The 16,004-nt window shown below is 39.8% G+C and overlaps 1 pseudogene across 1 annotated transcript in view; it reads right to left on the bottom strand.

Moving 5' to 3' along the window:
- Positions 1-16,004, bottom strand: part of LOC148870768 (ATP-dependent zinc metalloprotease FTSH 9, chloroplastic-like) — a 30,470-nt pseudogene that overhangs the window by 777 nt on the left and 13,689 nt on the right. Inside the window, exons 10-19 of the transcript XR_016107269.1 lie at positions 12,783-12,953; positions 12,476-12,694; positions 12,299-12,334; positions 10,818-11,005; positions 10,463-10,665; positions 10,115-10,372; positions 9,793-10,068; positions 7,213-7,232; positions 4,017-4,333; positions 3,806-3,929 (exon numbers count right to left, since the gene is read on the bottom strand). The product of XR_016107269.1 is annotated as an ATP-dependent zinc metalloprotease FTSH 9, chloroplastic-like (transcript). The remainder of the gene's footprint in view (positions 1-3,805; positions 3,930-4,016; positions 4,334-7,212; positions 7,233-9,792; positions 10,069-10,114; positions 10,373-10,462; positions 10,666-10,817; positions 11,006-12,298; positions 12,335-12,475; positions 12,695-12,782; positions 12,954-16,004) is intronic.

Raw genomic sequence — 16,004 nt, 5'->3', positions numbered from 1 at the left:
GATTTAAGTGCCTATAAATTAATGATGGATATGGCACCCTGTTATGGACACACCGCCCAGCAGCGCACTGCGGCGCAGTCATAGGCAGCAGCACGCACAGCGGGCCGCCCAGCAGTATGCACCGCCTGGCAGCATGCAGCATGCACCACCCGGCAGCGCGCACAGCAGCATGCACCGCCCGGCAGCGTGCAGCACGCACCGCCCGGCAGCGCGCAGCACGCACCGCACGACAGCAGCTCGCTCCTCACCGCCCGGCAGCAGCAGTAGGGCGGGGCCCACATGACAGCTCATCAGGGTGGACCCACACTTACCACATCAGCTCTGCCCACCAACTCGCCGCCAGCTACACCATTCCTTATCCCTTATCCCTTATCTTATCTTATCTTAAGTAAGAGTTGTGTTACTATTAGGAGTAGGTAATTAGGAGTTTGAGTTTGAGTTGGATTGCCCTGGCCTAGCCGAATCCAACAAGGAATTCCCTTCTGTAATCTCCTATTTAAGGAGCTATGAGTTGAAATAAAGTATTCAGTTGTCCAGTCAAGAAAAGAGTGAGGAGAGTTCGGGTGGTCTCTTGGACAAATCACCCCTTTGGAGAGTTCGGGTGGTCTCTTGGACAAATCACCCATCCAGTTTCCGCAATAGGGTCTGCACGCAAGGGAAGGCGCAAGGGAAAGCAGGGCTTTCTCACCGTGGACCGACCCGTGACGAGATCCTACGCGCAGGGCCATAACACATCCAACAAAATGGAATGGTGAAACAGGATTCATGTAGCCAACCCCATGTAGTTGGGACAAGGTTTAGATGATGATGATGATAATTACTATATGTCTATATAGATACTAGATACATAGGGTCTGTGGCATGTATTCATGGATAAGACGGATGTTTCTTCATTCCTGAAGTGATCTTTTTTTTTATCAGCAATACAGAAAAGATTCATTAAATTAAAAGAATGTGTACAACAAGAAGTTGTGGGTAGGAGTAACTATTTGTCTCTTGGAGGGAGAATCACCTTAATTAGGTCAACATTAGCTAACCTTCCTGTCTATTTTTTATTAGTCTTTAAGATTCCGATTAGGATGGATAGCAGGTTGGAAAAACTTATGAGAGATTTTCTCTGGGAGCCAGGGGAGGAGAAGAAGGAACATAGGGTTAGGTGGGAGGTGGTGTGTAGGAGTAAGGAGGGAGGTTTGGGAATTGGGAACATAAGGAATAGGAACTTAGCATTAGTAGGGAAATGGCTATGGAGATTTTCATTGGAGAAAGGAAAACTTTGGGTTAAGATAGTGGGAAGTATTCATGGGGTGGCAGACAATGGATGAGACTCTAGGATTCTAGCAAGGACTACAGGAGCATCTACCTAGAAAGCTATTCAAGCTACTTTGTCTGTGTTCTCTCATTGGATCAGGTATGACTTGCACTCAGGCAACCTAATTAAATTTTGGGAACATGTTTGGGTTGGGGATTCCCCTTTGAAAGATATTTCCAACTATTTTTGCTATCTCTACCCTTAAAAACGAATCAGTTTCCTCCTTCCCTGTACCTTCTAACTCACCTTCTGCATTCGGTTGGAACTTGGGTTTGAGAAGAGATATCAGGGACACAGAATTAGGTTGTATTTCAGCCTTATTATCCATCATTGAAGGGATTTTCCTAGAGCCAACAAAGGAAGACAATAGAATTTGAACACTCACTCCCTCAGGTTCCTACACCTGTGCCTCTTTCTTCAAAGCCCTAATACAACCTTCTTCTGTTGGACTGTCCTTCCCTGTTAAAGAGGTGTGGTGTCAACCTATACCTCCGAAGGTAGGGAGTTTCTATTGGAAAGCCTTTCTAGAAAGAGTTAATATATAAGATTTACTTCAAAGAAAAAGACCCAATAGTTGTTTGTCTCCCCATTGGTGTGTCCTCTGTAAATCTGATGGTGAGTCTGGATACCATTTACTAATTTCCTGTCAGTTTGCTAAAGCCATTTGGGAATGGTTTACTTCTTTGTTTGGGTGTAGGTGGACTCCCCCTTTGAATGTGCAAAACTTATTCACTTCCATGCCCAACTGCTCAATAAAAAGGGCAAAGTTCATGTGGAGATGTATAAGGGCTGTAGTTTGTTGGACTGTTTGGGAGGAGAGAAATTCACGGATTTTTCTAGATAAAGAGAGAAGTTTGGAAGTAATATTGGAGATTATTCACATTAGGGTGATATATTGGTTAAAAACTTTGGAATTGTTTGTTGATATCTCAGTTGATGAGGTGCTAAGGAATTAGAAGGAAATTGCAGAATCAACTTCAGCTAAGAAAGCTTTGAGTTCTTGTTGGACCCCTCCACCAAGCGGCTTTATCATACTGAACTTTGATGGAAGTAGTTTGGGCAATCCAAGGCCCTCCGGAATAGGGGGAGTGATAAGAGATGAAAAAGGGAATCTGTTAGTTATGTATTCTGGTCCAATTGGAGTCGAAGACTCCTTGAGGGCTGAGATACTAGGAGCTCTTGAAGGGGTACAAAGGGTCAAAGACATGCATATTAAAAAATTGATCATAGAAGGTGATTCTGAAATTGTAGTGAACTGGTTAAAAGAAGGCAATTCCAATCTCTAGAACCACAGCAATGAAAAGAGAAAATTTAAGTGGCTGAGTAAGGACATGGAAGTTAGTTGTACATGGGAAAAGAGAAGTGCAAACTCATTGGCAGATGGCTGTTTTGTAATTGATTTACGATTTGGGTGTACATTGATGTATTAGGGAGTTAAGATTTTTTAGCTCCTTAAATATGTACTTTCTCAATCTTTAATAAAATTCACTGTTATTGATCCAAAAAAAAAAAGAAAACAAGTTGTGGGTAGACAAAAAGTCCACAGAAACCCACTACTTACAATACAGACCCAAGCTTAACCCAACACAGAAATTCATTCAGACAAGCCCCAAAGGACCCAAAGGATATCCAACTAGCTATAACATAGCCCAGAACATAGATTGCTTTGAACTCCTTGCTTAGCTAGACCTGAAGTGATCTTAGTGACCAGTGAGGATCACAACTCAGACAAGTCCTAGTCTCTGTAGAGTGTGGTTCGTTCTTGGTCTATGTATTTTCTTATTGGTTTGGCACCAATCCTATCCTGTCTTGGACCAAACCCGACCTATCAACAGGCCTATACAGGACTAACCAAACCTACTTTGTTACTTGATAGTCCTTTATAGATGCAAAATCAACCTACTCACTATTCTGCCCTTCTTCTTGTATGCTAAAATTTAGGGCAAGTTTTTTTTTTTTTTGGTACTTGGTGATACGCACCACTAATAACCCCCTTCCCCAATGTCGGTGGTTGCGGGAATTGAATCCGCGTCTATGCTGGAGTGGACTAGCTAACATACCAACTGAGCCACCCCTCGGTTTTTAGGGCAAGTTGGGTACCCAATTTAAAGATATCACACTGCATTGGGCCTGGGTGTCCAGGCAAGGCCCATTCCAATTTTTACAAAATCCTCCCTGCCCCAGTTGCACCCCTACTCTAAATCAATTAGGGTGACTTTTTGCATATGTCTCTCATCACCAAAGTGTTTCCAATGCATCCATATTAAATTATCAATGTTAGATGAGGCTAGGTATGTAACAGAAGACTATAACTTTAGGACAAGTCTCGTCATAAAAACAGAGCTTCCCACGGCTCACTTCCAAATAAATGCATCAACCAACTACTTGTTATGCTACACTGGTCTAAAAATTGTTGTTACAATCACATAAATGTGATAAAATTTAACATAAAAACTTCCTAGATATAACAGAAGAGGATGCTGCATGACCATGTACCTTCTACATGGGCACCAAGTCCATCCAACACGGTAGGATTAGCACGGATGACTGAAAGTGCTACCTCAAGTGCAGATTGCAGTAGTGTTTTGACCTCTCTATGAACTAGATCCACAAGATGCCCCTGCTATATAAACTCTAAAATCAATTCTTGCAATAAATAAAGGTAAAAAAAGAAAAATGACTCTCTAAAATAAGTAAAAGGAAAGACCTGATCTCTTCCCCAAGGAAAAGACCCTCCTGATTCATCAAGGCCACCACTAGAGAGTGCTGCTAATGGCCTATTGTCTGATTAAGACCATATTCAGCTACTGCTTTATATGCCATATCCGTAGCTCGTCTTATATCATCAAGTGCACCACTTGATACACGACCTGAATAAATAACTTCTTCTGCAGCACGTCCTCCAAGAAGAGTAACCAACCGGCCACGCAACTCATCAATGAAGAGCAAGTATCTATCCTCATTGGTGGGAGGAGTATATGTGAAGCCCAATGCCCCTCCAGATCTGGGCAATATGTTTAGTTTCTAATGACAATTGCAAATAGTTAGTTATATATAAAGATAAACCTCATGCAGGACCTATCGAAGGATACAAAATTAAGTACATATTTTATCTAGAAGTCCAGCTCATTAAGCTTTTAAGTTTCAGAAATTTCTGTCATTTCAGAACCTTGGTGCATAATGAAACTTTCCAAAATTTGGAAATCCAGACAAATTTGTTGTTAAATTATATTTTTTATTGATTTTTGTATTATTTATACTATATTTATATTACATATGTCTCCACAACCCCGCAGCAAGAACACTCAACTTAGGGACCATTTAATGATGAAGAAATTGAAAGGCTAAGGAGCTTCCTGAAATCCTTGAAACCAAGAAGTGGTTCTACCTCTCTTGTTCTCTCAGGTGAGTCTTTATCTCTAGGATTACATGCCTCGGCAAGTGTTTTTCCATGGATTCTTGATTCTGGAGCTACTGACCACATGACACCCTCTTCACTACATTTTCTCACCTATACACCCTGTCCTAGTAATAGAAAAATTTATGTTGCTGATGGTTCTTTCACCACAATGGCAGGGATTGGGAATATTCAAATTACTCCATCCCTATTGCTTAAAAATGTGCTTCATGTTCCTAAGTTATCCACTAGCCTTATCTCTATACATAAACTCACCCAGGATGTGAACTGCAATGTTGTGTTCTTTCCTTCTTACTGTTTATTTCAGGACCAGGTTTCAGGGAAGAAGATTGGACTTGCAAAGGAAAGGGATGGACTCTACTACCTTGAAGCAACCAGCAAACCATCTCACACTGTTATGCATGTCACACACGAGTCATTCTTATCTACCTCCAATAAAGATTTAATTTGGCGTCATCACTTCCGTTTCGGTCATCCTTCATTTCATGTTTTAAAAACAATGCTTCCTTCCTTGTTTAAAGGAATTAATGTTGAAACCTTTCATTGTAATGTTTGTGAACTTGCTAAGCACAAAAGGGTTTCTTTCCCAACCAGCAATAAAAGATCTTCAACTCCTTTTTATTTGATTCATTTGGATATAAGGGGCCATTCTCAAATTCCCAACATTACTGGTTCTAGATGGTTTGTCACCTTTATTGACGATTGCACTAGGGTCACATGGATCTTTCTTCTTAAGTCTAAATCTGATGTGGGTACCATTCTTCCCAACTTTCATAACATGGTCCAAACTCAGTTTGGTGTGAGAATTAAAAGGTTTCGATCTGATAATGTTACGGATTATTTTATTCAAAATTTGTCCCCTTTTTTTCAGAAAGAAGGCGTTATGCATGAATCCTCCTATGTTAACACTCCCCAACATAATGGGATAGCTGAGAAGAAAAATGGCCATCTTTTGCAAACCACCCGAGCCCTTCTCTTTCAAAACCGGGTGCCAAAACAATATTGGGGGGAAGTTGTCCTTACTGTTGCATACACCATAAACAAACTACCATCTAAAGTTCTTGACAACCAAAGCCCAATACAAGTCCTTTCTCAATTCTACCCTGATATTCGAACCTCAAATAATCTCACACCAAGAATTTTTGGTTGCACTGCCTTTGTTCATGTCCATAATAAGGGAAAATTGGATCCACGAGCAATCAGGTGTGTCTTCTTGGGATATTCCCCAACTCAGAAAGGTTATAAATGTTATCATCCAGCCACCAGAAAATTCTACACCTCCATCGATGTCACATTTGAGGAGGGACAATCCTTTTTCGCTCAACCTTATCTTCAGGGGGAGCCCTCATTAATGGAAGATAAGGCCTCGGATCTACTCTCCTTAGATGTATTACCCTCCTCAAAGTCATCCAACCGTCAAGAATCACATCCCTCTGAGTCACAATCCTTTGAGCCCCACATTCCCGAGTCTCAACAAGAGTCAAACAACCCGACCATTGAACCAAATTCAGACACTATTAACCCCACCAATGATGTGCATGATGATGTGAGATATATGCAGGTTTACTCTAGGAGAAGAAATCCAAATCCTCAACTTGTGCAAGTCCAAGATTCAACTCCTAATCCTGAAACTGAGGGATATGTAGAACCTGAACCTACACCTTCATAGTCTGAGTATGACCTACCTATTGCACTAAGAAAAGGAACCAGAGAATGTACCAAACGCCCATTGTACCCTTTAGCCAAATCAGTGTCATTCCAAAGATTCTCTAAATCCCATAAAAGTTTTCTAGCCAGCCTTAACACCATTCCAATTCCTAATACTCTAGTCGAGGCACTTTCTAATAAGGAGTGGAGAAAATCCATGAGAGTGGAAATGGAGGCACTAGAAAAGAACAACACATGGGAAGTTGTGGATCTACCAAGAAACTAGAAGAGGAGATATATATGGACATTCCACCGGGTTTTGGAAAAGGCATTAAGGGGAACAAAGTTTGTAGGTTGAAGAAAGTACCATATGGCCTCAAACAATCTCCGAGAGCATGGTTTGGAAGGTTTACAAAGGTGATGCTTAGTATAGGTCACAAGCAAAGTCAGGGTGACCACACATTGTTTATCAAACACACAGCCTCAGGGGGAGTTACTACATTATTAGTCTATGTGGACGATATAATCGTTACTGGGAATGATAAAAAGGAGAAGGAAGCATTGAAAAACTGCCTTTCCAAAGAATTTGAGATAAAAGACTTGGGGAGACTAAAGTATTTTCTCGGAATTGAAGTTGCACATTCTAAACAAGGCATCTTTATCTCTCAACAAAAATATGTTGTTGATCTTTTGAGAGAAACATGAAATATGGCATGTAAACCAACTCCCACGCCTATAGATCCCAATCATAAACTTGGAGAAGCCAGCGAGAATGCAAGTGTAGAGACAAGGAGATGTTCCAAAGACTGGTTGGAAAACTCATTTATCCTGCACATACACAGCCAGATATTGCATACGCTATAAGTGTAATAAGTCAGTTTATACATAATCCTAAAGAAGTTCATCTACAGGCTGCTCATTGAATTCTGCACTATTTGAAAGCCAATCCAAGAAAAGGAATTTTATTTAGAAGAAATGGGGGACTGGCTCTTGAAGCATATACAAATGCCGATTATGCAGGATCTCCAGTAGATAGACGGTCCACTTCCGGTTACTGTACCTTCTTGAGAGGAAACTTAGTCACTTGGAGGAGTAAGAAGCAAAATGTAGTGGCTCGGTCAAGTGCAGAGGCAGAATTCAGAGCTATGGCACAAGGAGTGTGTGAATTACTCTGGTTGAAGATAATTTTAGAAGACCTGAAGATTCCACGAGAAGAGCCTATGAAACTATATTGTGATAACAAGTCAGCCATCAATATTGCTCACAATCTTGTTCAACATGACAGAACGAAGCATATCGAAATTGACCGACACTTTATAAAAGAGAAACTAGACAGCAAGTTGATTTGCACTCCCTATGTGTCTACAAAAGGGCAACTGGCCGATGTACTTACTAAAGTGTTCAATAGTACAGACTTTCGAAGAATTATAGCCAAGCTGGGAATGGAGGATCTCTATTCACCAGCTTGAGGGGGAGTGTTGGAAAACGTGGGGTTACTAGTGCAGATCTATATTTGGTAGTTGTGTAAAAATAGAATTGTATATTTTCCTAGGATTGTGGAAGGATTGATTTAGAAAGTTTTTCTTTCTATTTCTTTCTTTCTATTCTTGTACTTTCTATTTTCTTTTCTTTCTATTTTTCTACCTTCTATTTTCTTTTCTTTCTATTTTTCTACCTTCTATTTTCTTTTCTTTCTATTTATTGCAGCAGCTTACTGTATAAATATGCCGATTGGCAATAGAATGAAATACATGAGTATTCTACCATTCCAAAACAATGGGCAATGTTAATGGTAGCTTGATTGTCACAATACAGCATCAGTGGACTGTCATTCTCAACACCTAATTCCTCCATCAGGGATTGAAGCCAAAGTAACTCAGAAACTCCATGAACCATAGCTTTGTACTCTGCCTCAGTTGAAGATCTAGCAACCATAGATTGTTTCTTGCTTCTCCAAGAAACAATATCGCCTACCACCACTACGGTATCCTGAAGCTAACCTCCTATCATCAATGTTGTCTGCCCAATCAGCATCTATATAGGCCTCCAGTTTCATATGACCATGTTTAGCAAAAAGAATACCCTTCCCCGGAGTGCTCTTCAAGTAACACAAAACCTCTTTGTTGCTGCCATATGTGCAGCTCTGGGAGAATGCATGAACTAGCTAATGCAACTGATAGCATATGCAATTGTTGGTATCTAATTTTTTTGGCCGAAGAAGTAAAGTAAATAGGGCCCATTATAAAATCAAAATAAGCTATTGGGCCCACTAAGAGGAGATGTTTTTTTAGGTGGGACCAATACATTGGCCCATTAAGCTCAAGGAGACACTGGTAGGGTCCAGTAAAAATGCAAATTAAAGGAAGTGATAGGCTTAAGCCTTTAATCACTTGATTTCCAAATACACCAACCCTATACAAGATATAAAATTGGAAAAGAAATCACAAGTTGAAATCTGTCCTCGGATGACAGATTGGAAAAATTTTAAATTGGATTTATTGGATCCCATTTAAAAGGCAACTGAGAGGCTTAATTAATCTAACAAAGGAAGAGATCGTGGCTAGTTAATGGATTGAAAGCTACATGGGCCCTACCCCTTTGCCAAGTGGCACTTGGCTTTAAATAATTGGGAGACAAATCTAACCCATTCTCCTAATTTACCTCTAAATGGGGATCACAAATTGATCACTGGATCATCAAGATTGGTGGGTCCCATGTCAAGCAACCTTAAATTATGGCCAAATAAATGGCAAGCATGGAAATTCAAATTAATTTGAATTTATTGGGTGGATTCACTTAACACTATAAATCAAAGAGTAGAAGGAGAAACCCTCCTTCGGCTCTCTTCCTTGGATCTCTCCCCTCTTCCGTGGCCCTCTTCATTAGCTCTTCAACCTTTTGTTTCTTTTTTATGCAAGAAGAAAGAACAAGAAGCTTTGAAGTTGCAATGGTGTCGTGCCACATCAATTAAAATATTTGGTGTTTGTGTTGCCGCAAAAAGGGGGCTTTATCAAATTACTGCAATTGGAAAAAATTTCTTGCAAGAATTGGTGCAGCCAAGAAAGACTTCTACCAAATTGCTACATCAAAAAGAAAAAGGAAAATTTCTACAATCAAGGATATTCCTTTCAGCCGTTTATGTTCGAATCGTTGATTGATCGCGAGTGGAGTATTTTGTTCACACAAAGTTAGTTGTTGCTTTCTTCACCGGCTTTGGATTTTGTCAAAGACAAGAGAATTAGAGGGTTTTCAAAGAAAAAAAAAATAGAGTTTGTATCCCACTTACATTTCTGTAAAAAAAAAATAAATTTCTTTGAATTTGTCCGCATTTTTTGTGTGCTCTAAATTTAGCACAAAATTTGTGTCAACAACAATGCCAAGGCGAGCCATACAAAGATATAGCAGTTTCCCTAGTAACCTTTGAAAAACACTCCCTTATCCTCCAACAGTTCTCCTTCAGAGGCAGAAAGCTTGTGACTCATATCAATAGGTGTAACAACTAGTCTTGCATCCATTTTACCTGTTTCAGTAAGCAAGTCTAGCAGATACTTGCGTTGAGAAATAAAGATTTCATCTTTAGACCAAGCCACTTCAATACCTATGAAATACCCCAATTCCCCCAGGTCTTTGATCTCAAACTTTACATGAAGGAAGGATTTAAGGTCATCAATCTCCGTCGCATCAGTGCCAGTCACTACAATGTCATCCACATAGACTATAAGATATAGGCACCAATGAACCTCTCCTCTTCACAAATAGGGTATGGTCAGACTGAGTCTGTGTGTAACCAAATTTAACAAGAGCAGCCCTAAACCTTTCGAACCTAGCTCTAGGTAACTGTTTGAGCCCATAGAGAGACTTCTTCAGCTTGCGCACCTTACCCTCCATGTTTGTGCCATACATCCCTGGTGGGAGAGAGATATAAACTTCCTCATGTAATTCTCCACTCAAGAATGCATTTTTCACATCTAGCTGATAAAGGGGCCAGTCTGAATGAGCTGCCAAAGATAGTAGGATCTTTATAGAGGTCATCTTCGCAACAAGGGCAAAACTCTCTAGGTAGTCAATCCCATAAGTTTATGTGTAACCTTTTGCAACTAATCGAGCTTTGTATCTCTCAATAGAGCCATCAGGATGATATTTGATGGTGTACACCAATTTACAGCCCACTAACTCCTTCCCTTCAAGCAAATCAACCACTTCCCATGTGTCATTCTTGTGCAAAGCCTCTATCTCGATTCTCATAGCATCCCTCCATTCTAGAATAGAGAAAGCTTCTGATACAGACTTGCTATATGGTTAGAAGCAACAGAGAAAAAAAAGGAATAATATGAAAGAGAAAGAAGGCCATAGGAAAGATGTTTAGAAATGCAATGTGTAGTACACTTCCGTTTACCTTTCCTTACCGCAATAGGAACACCAAGGTCTGGAAAGGGAGGCTACAAAGGTGTGATCTCAGTACATGTTATCTCTTCAACAACTAAAAATGTAGGAGGCTCATGTGGTGTAGAGGAAATAAACTGCTCACTCCTGGTCTTTTGCCACCGGTACCACCTATGAGTAGAAAGAGGACGAGGAGGCAATGGAGGAGGAACAGGAATAGTGAAGGGATCTGGAGATGATTGTTCCTTCTGGACTCAACAAAAGACTCAACAGGAACAGGAAAGGGGAGTGCAAACAATTGTAACAAATACTCCCCTTGAGATGAACCATAGAAAGGAGTGGACTCAGCAAAAGTGACATCCATTAAGACACAACAAGTCCCACTACTAGGATCAAAACAGTAATAACCCTTCTGTGTGGAGGAATAACCAAGAAAAATGCACTTATGGGCCTTTGGTTCAAATTTATGTCTCTGGATACTAGAAATGTGTACATAACAAGTGCAGCCAAATACATGAAGGGGAAGAGAAAAAAGGTCCTTATCTGGATAAAGAAGATTGAAAGGAGACTTAAAGCCCAAAACTCTGGATGGCATATGATTGATTAGGTATGTTGCAATGAGTATTCTTGCAAACAAAATGCTTCTTGCAACTTCAACTATGTGACTATTCTTCCTCGCAACTACTCCATTTTGTTCCGGAGTACGAACACAAGAGCTTTGGTGGATGACCCCAAAGTCAATAAGGTAAGAGGTTAGGTTTTTCTCAAAATATTCTTTTGCATTATTAGACCTAAATATCTTGATTCTTGTATTAAACTAGATAAGAACAAATTCATGAAATTGTCTTACAAGCTTGGGAACTTCATCATGAGATCTCATAAAAAATAACCAAGTATACCGAGAAAAATCGTCAATGAACAAGATAAAATATCAATAACCACCCATAGAAGGCAAGTGGTAGGCCCCCACACATCAGAGTGCACAATATGAAAAGGAAAAGTGGATATCTTGTTACTTAAATGATAAGTGCTTCTACAATGTTTTGATAACTCACATGACTCACAATGAAGACTAAACAAGTTAAGTCCCTTAAACAACTCTGGGAATAAATGACTCAAAGTAGAATAGGATAAATGACCGAAACGAAAATGACATAACATGACACGACTAAAAGACTCTGAAGAAGTAGACCCAAAGGCAATTCTTTCAGGCTGTCCTTGGCTTTGTCCAGGAGTATCTAGTAGATATATTCCATTCGCCTCATGGCCACTCCCAATCACTTTCTGAGACTTCAAGTCCTGAAAAACACAATAAAGGAAGAAGGTTACATTGCAGTTTAAGGATTTAGTTAGGTTACTCACTGACATCAAATTAGTATGCAGTTTAGGGACATGAAGGATTGAAGTAAGGGAAAGGGAGCCATCGGCTAGGGTAATGTTATCACAGCCAAAAAGTAAGTCATAAGAGCTAAACATAATAGAAATGCTAGTCATATGATCAAAACCACCTGAATCAATAATCCAAGGGATCTTATGATTACCTGAGATGGTTGCACGGTTGGCAATAGCACGTATATCTGAATGAGCAAATGCTGACATAGTTGGATTGCCTAAAGAGTTGGAGGAGATGGCTGATCATCCTCCCATATTTCTCAAAATGTTAGCTAATTATCTGACATTATGGTTGCATTGGCACTCCTAGTCTTCTCGTTTTTTACCTTCTTCTGAAAACAGGGTGGAATAAGGTCTAGATTTAGCTTCCAACATTTATCCTTTGTATGTCTTGGTTTCTTACAGTATTCACATATAACCTCATTCCCTATACTACATATAGTCATCTTAGGTTTCAACCCCATATTAGCAAAATGGTCAATTAGAATAGTCCCATGAACCTGAACCATCCTCCTGCTTTCCTCACTACTCACCACGGCATAAGCCTGAGACAATGATACATTGTCTTTAGCTAAGGATATTTTGTTTGGTAATATCAAATTTTGGATTCAACCCTATCAGGAATTCAAAAACCCTATTCCTCTCAACTATTTTTCTCTCTGTCTCTGCATCATTTGTACTTTCCCAGACAACTATTTCCATGAGATCTATCTCTTGCCACAAGGATTTCAGCATTGAGAAGTAGGTTGCTAAAGGTTTCTCCCCTTTCCTTAGATTGTTCACATCACTTCGTAACTTATAAGCCTTGACCACATTCAATTTTTGTGAATAGGTTTCAGCAATACTATCCCATATTTCCTTAGCAGAATTCATCCACAAATAATGCTAACCAATTTGCGGTTGCATCGAATTCACTAACCACCCAATTACAATGTAATTCTCTCGCAACCAAGGAGGTTTGGTACAACCTTGTACCCCCAAAGATAAGGGCCTTTTGCTAGGATGCGGTGCTCCAGAAAATCAACACCTTAGATATGCTTCAACAAAGAAGGCCGAACTATTGCCTTTCACCCCATGTATGTAGCCTTTGCTTGGCATGTGATGAGACAACTACACACTTACTAATATCTTGTCCTTTTGTTTCCTTTGTTTGGAATTGGTTTTCTTCACTTTTTGGTTGTAGGTGGACCCCTCCTACGGATGTAGCAACACTCTTTGATCCAAACTTCTTTAGACTTCTAAAAAAGAAAGGAAGAGCAATGTAGAGAGCAACAAGAGCAGTAGTTTTGTGGTCAATTTGGGAAGAAAGAAACAATAGGATCTTTCAAGAATCTGAAAGATCTAAGGAGAAAGTCATTGATTGCATAATTACCAAGGTCGTACATTGGCTCAAATCTTGTCCTTTATTTAAAGACTATTCAGTTGAGGACTTGTTTAGAGGATGGAACTTTCTTTTTTGATAAGTGAAGTTAGATTTTATTAATTCTGAAACTATAATCATTACAAGCATCCCTCAAAGAGGCACAGGATGCTACCTCTCTATAAACAAAATAGAAAAATTACAAGTGAGCCCAAAACAAAGATTATCTATTCACCCCTTCCTTGGCTAAGTATCAACTAATCCGTTTGCCAATCTCCTCACCCATTGTATCCTCAATTTCTTATTCTTGGTGATCCATAAAAACCTTTTTAATTCATCCCTGTAGCACCATATCACAAATTATGGATCCTTTAACCAACCCACCACCAATTTTGAGTCCCCTTCAATCACCAAATTGGTTGTGTTCAGTTCATTTGCAATTTGTGCACCTTGTAAGGCTGCAAGCAATTCTGCCTTGAGAGAATCCCCATACCCCAATGGACGGTGGACCAGAAAACAAGGCTATTAATTTGCCTACCATGTCTCTCACAATCCCCCCCATACCAGCAGGTCCTGGATTCCCCCTGCTACTCCCATCAAAGTTCAGTTTTACATGGTCCTGAGGTGGGGGCTGCCATGCAACATTTATTCTTTCCTTTATAGAAGAGCTTCTTGCAACACCTTCCTAGTTCCTCCATAAGTCGCCAGGAGAAATTTGAGAAAACAAGTCCAAAGATTTGATCCAATGGATCACTCTAACCATCACAAAAATCCTTTATCTCTTAGAGGATGGAACATTGTCACAAGTTCTTCTTCATTGAAGTCTGTGATAAAGGAACAATGGATCCCTCCTGCACAACAATGGGTAAAGCTGAATTTTGATGGAAGCTCTTTAGGCAACCTGGGATACTCTAGAGTGGGAGGAGCTTTCAGAGATGGGGAGGGCAGACTGATTGCACTGTATTCTGGTCCAATAGGTGTTGGAGACTCTTTGAGAGCAGAGATTTTGGCCCTGAAGTTTGAGCCTTTCATCAGTTGGATTATTTGGTTTCAGGATGTTTTTCATATATATCTTTGGTATTGGGTTTCTAGAATTTTCAGTCTATTGTATGTTTTCGTTGTTTTAAGGGTTAGTGGTAGGGACCTCTATGATTTTGTTGTGACATTTGTATATATGGGCTGTTTCTTAAGGTGCTTTGGTATGTAGGTTTTTTCTGTTTTTAGGGGCTTTGTTAGGGCGGGTCTGTTGTTTTTTTTTTTTTTTGGGTCTGCTATTGCTGGGTGATTCCTTATCACCCTATTGTTAGGGGTGTAAATGAATCGAATTCGAATCGGATCAGGTAATATCCGAATTCGAATCCGATTAAATATTTGAATATCCGATCCGATTCGAATTCAGTTAATTAATTATTTTAAATAATTAATAAATATATAAAACAAATATTTTATTGATATAAAGTATATAAATTATTTATATAACTTAATTATTATATAAATTATATAAAATATTTTATATATTATATATAAGAATAAGTAATCGGTCAAACTCAGATATTTATCGAATGGAATCAGGTCATATCCGAATTCGAATCCGATTAACTATTCGGTATGAATAGGATACCGAATTCGACCGATTATATATTCAAATTATCCGAATTCGATTCGATTATGTCGAATATCGAATTCAAAATCAGATTTTCGAATACCATTGACACCACTACCTATTGTAATCTCCTTTTACTTTTTTCTCTAATAAAGTTTATTTTTATTTGTAGAGAACACTGATGTGGGCCCCACAGCTACAGTCCCACTGTGTTCGTAGGGTAGGTGTTCTAGTCTTCCTAGGGTTAGCTATTGGTCATTTAGTTGTTTCAGTTGTTATTTATTTCAGTCTTATTTTTGCTCTATTTGTTATGTAAAGACTAAGGGCAGATCTGTCCTTTCCATGTAATGAGCATAACCTATAAATATTAATTAAAGTGGCGGCGGCAGAACATTAAGCTTCTGCTCCTCCTTTTTCAACTCTTGTGTTCTACTGCTTCTCCTCCCTCTTCCTCCTCTTTTCTCTTTACCTTTCTTCTTATTTTCGAACCTGAAATCCATCAGGGCAGGGCTGCAGTAGCGAAGGTGGTCAAGGGGATCGGGAGTTGAGAGTCTATCACAGGCGATGCAGGCAAGTTGATCCCGGTCATCAGCAGTCCCAACCAGCTCCAACCTCTTCTACAGCTCCAAGTCCAGATATTACAGTCCCAGGGCCCACAGAGACTCCTTCCATTGTTGCTACCTCACCCCCTGCAGATGACCTTGACCTTCCCATTGCCATCCGTAAAGGAAAACGGCATTGCACCACATCTACAGCCCATTGCATCTCCCAGTTTTTGTCCTATGATCGCCTATCTCTCTCCTACAGGTCCTATCTCACTTTCGTTGCTAATGTCCCTATTCCAAGAACAGTGCAAGAAGCCCTATCAGTCCCGGAGTGGAGAGGTGCAATG

The sequence above is a fragment of the Nelumbo lutea genome, chromosome 2 (assembly GCF_056320005.1).
Source record: "Nelumbo lutea isolate HS-2025 chromosome 2, American lotus-T2T, whole genome shotgun sequence".
NCBI lineage: Eukaryota > Viridiplantae > Streptophyta > Magnoliopsida > Proteales > Nelumbonaceae > Nelumbo > Nelumbo lutea.
This window is presented reverse-complemented; position numbering and strand designations above follow the sequence as displayed.